Consider the following 2,500-nt stretch of genomic DNA (forward strand, 5'->3'; position numbering starts at 1 on the left):
CCAGGTGCTTTAATCTTTTTGGAAAATTTCACGAATTATATAATAATCTTTCATTAAAAAAAAAAAAAAAAAAAAAAAAAAAAGAGTCAATGCCCGATCTCTGAATCTTAGCAGGTTTAGGTCTGGTTAGTACTTTGATGAGAGACTGCCTAGGAATACCAGGTGCTGTAAGCTTTTTGGACATTTTTCACTTAGTATATAATAATTTTGCCAAAAAATAGAGTCAATGCCCGATCTCTGAATATTTGCAGGTTTGGGCCTGGTTAGTACATGGATGGGAGACTGCCTGGGAATACCAGGTGCTTTAATCTTTTTGGAAAATTTCACGAATTATATAATAATCTTTCATTAAAAAAAAAAAAAAAAAAAAAAAAAAAAAAAGAGTCAATGCCCGATCTCTGAATCTTAGCAGGTTTAGGTCTGGTTAGTACTTTGATGAGAGACTGCCTGTTAATACCAGGTGCTGTAAGCTTTTTGGACATTTTTCACTTAGTATATAATAATTTTGCCAAAAAATAGAGTCAATGCCCGATCTCTGAATATTTGAAGGTTTGGGCCTGGTTAGTACATGGATGGGAGACTGCCTGGGAATACCAGGTGCTTTAATCTTTTTGGAAAATTTCACGAATTATATAATAATCTTTCATTAAAAAAAAAAAAAAAAAAAAAAAAAGAGTCAATGCCCGATCTCTGAATCTTAGCAGGTTTAGGTCTGGTTAGTACTTTGATGAGAGACTGCCTAGGAATACCAGGTGCTGTAAGCTTTTTGGACATTTTTCACTTAGTATATAATAATTGTGCCAAAAAATAGAGTCAATGCCCAATCTCTGAATATTTGCAGGTTTGGGCCTGGTTAGTACTTTGATGAGAGACTGCCTGGGAATACCAGGTGCTGTAAGCTTTTTGGAAATTTTTCACTTAGTATATAATAATTTTGCCAAAAAATAGAGTCAATGCCCGATCTCTGAATCTTAGCAGGTTTGGGCCTGGTTAGTACATGGATGGGAGACTGCCTGTTAATACCAGGTGCTGTAAGCTTTTTGGACATTTTTCACTTAGTATATAATAATTTTGCCAAAAAATAGAGTCAATGCCCGATCTCTGAATATTTGCAGGTTTGGGCCTGGTTAGTACATGGATGGGAGACTGCCTAGGAATACCAGGTGCTTTAAGCTTTTGGGCTTCCTTTCCTACTTATATAATGTACTGGCGATAAGATTGGCTGATCTTTAAATAGCCCTCTCTTTGCAGCAGACTTCGCTTACGGCCATACCAACCTGGCTATGCCCGATCTCGTCTGATCTCGGAAGCTAAGCAGGTTTGGGCCTGGTTAGTACTTGGATGGGAGACCGCCTAGGAATACCAGGTGCTGTAAGCTTTTTGGACATTTTTCACTTAGTATATAATAATTTTGCCAAAAAATAGAGTCAATACCCGATCTCTGAATATTTGCAGGTTTGGGCCTGGTTAGTACATGGATGGGAGACTGCCTGGGAATACCAGGTGCTTTAATCTTTGTGGAAAATTTCACGAATTATATAATAATCTTTCATTAAAAAAAAAAAAAGAGTCGATGCCCGATCTCTGAATCTTAGCAGGTTTAGGTCTGGTTAGTACTTTGATGAGAGACTGCCTAGGAATACCAGGTGATTTAAGCTTTTGGGCTTTCTTTCCTACTTATATAATGTACTGGCGATAAGATTGGCTGCTCTTTAAATAGCCCTCTCTTTGCAGCAGACTTCGCTTACAGCCATACCAACCTGGCTATGCCCGATCTCGTCTGATCTCGGAAGCTAAGCAGGTTTGGGCCTGGTTAGTACTTGGATGGGAGACCGCCTGGGAATACCAGGTGCTGTAAGCTTTTTGGAAATTTTTCACTTAGTATATAATAATTTTGCCAAAAAATAGAGTCAATGCCCGATCTCTGAATATTTGCAGGTTTCGGCCTGGTTAGTACATGGATGGGAGACTGCCTGTTAATACCAGGTGCTGTAAGCTTTTTGGACATTTTTCACTTAGTATATAATAATTTTGCCAAAAAATAGAGTCAATGCCCGATCTCTGAATATTTGCAGGTTTGGGCCTGGTTAGTACTTTGATGAGAGACTGCCTAGGAATACCAGGTGCTTTAAGCTTTTGGGCTTTCTTTCCTACTTATATAATGTACTGGCGATAAGATTGGCTGCTCTTTAAATAGCCCTCTCTTTGCAGCAGACTTCGCTTACGGCCATACCAACCTGGCTATGCCAGATCTCGTCTGATCTCGGAAGCTAAGCAGGTTTGGGCCTGGTTAGTACTTGGATGGGAGACCGCCTGGGAATACCAGGTGCTGTAAGCTTTTTGGACATTTTTCACTTAGTATATAATAATTTTGCCAAAAAATAGAGTCAATGCCCGATCTCTGAATATTTGCAGGTTTGGGCCTGGTTAGTACATGGATGGGAGACTGCCTGGGAATACCAGGTGCTTTAATCTTTTTGGAAAATTTCACGAATTATAT

General features: G+C 39.0%; 3 non-coding genes across 3 annotated transcripts; all 3 read left to right on the forward strand.

Moving 5' to 3' along the window:
• The first annotated feature begins 1,259 nt into the window (after window positions 1-1,259).
• Window positions 1,260-1,378, forward strand: LOC128014814 (5S ribosomal RNA). The gene has a single exon (XR_008183697.1). It is a non-coding gene; the product is annotated as a 5S ribosomal RNA (ribosomal RNA).
• Window positions 1,379-1,742: 364 nt separating this feature from the next.
• LOC128014808 (5S ribosomal RNA) lies at window positions 1,743-1,861 on the forward strand. Its single transcript, XR_008183691.1, has one exon. It is a non-coding gene; the product is annotated as a 5S ribosomal RNA (ribosomal RNA).
• A 358-nt stretch (window positions 1,862-2,219) lies between these two features.
• LOC128014830 (5S ribosomal RNA) lies at window positions 2,220-2,338 on the forward strand. The gene has a single exon (XR_008183712.1). It is a non-coding gene; the product is annotated as a 5S ribosomal RNA (ribosomal RNA).
• The last annotated feature ends 162 nt before the right edge of the window (window positions 2,339-2,500 follow it).

The sequence above is a fragment of the Carassius gibelio genome, chromosome B25, assembly GCF_023724105.1.
Source record: "Carassius gibelio isolate Cgi1373 ecotype wild population from Czech Republic chromosome B25, carGib1.2-hapl.c, whole genome shotgun sequence".
Classification (NCBI taxonomy): Eukaryota; Metazoa; Chordata; class Actinopteri; order Cypriniformes; family Cyprinidae; genus Carassius; species Carassius gibelio.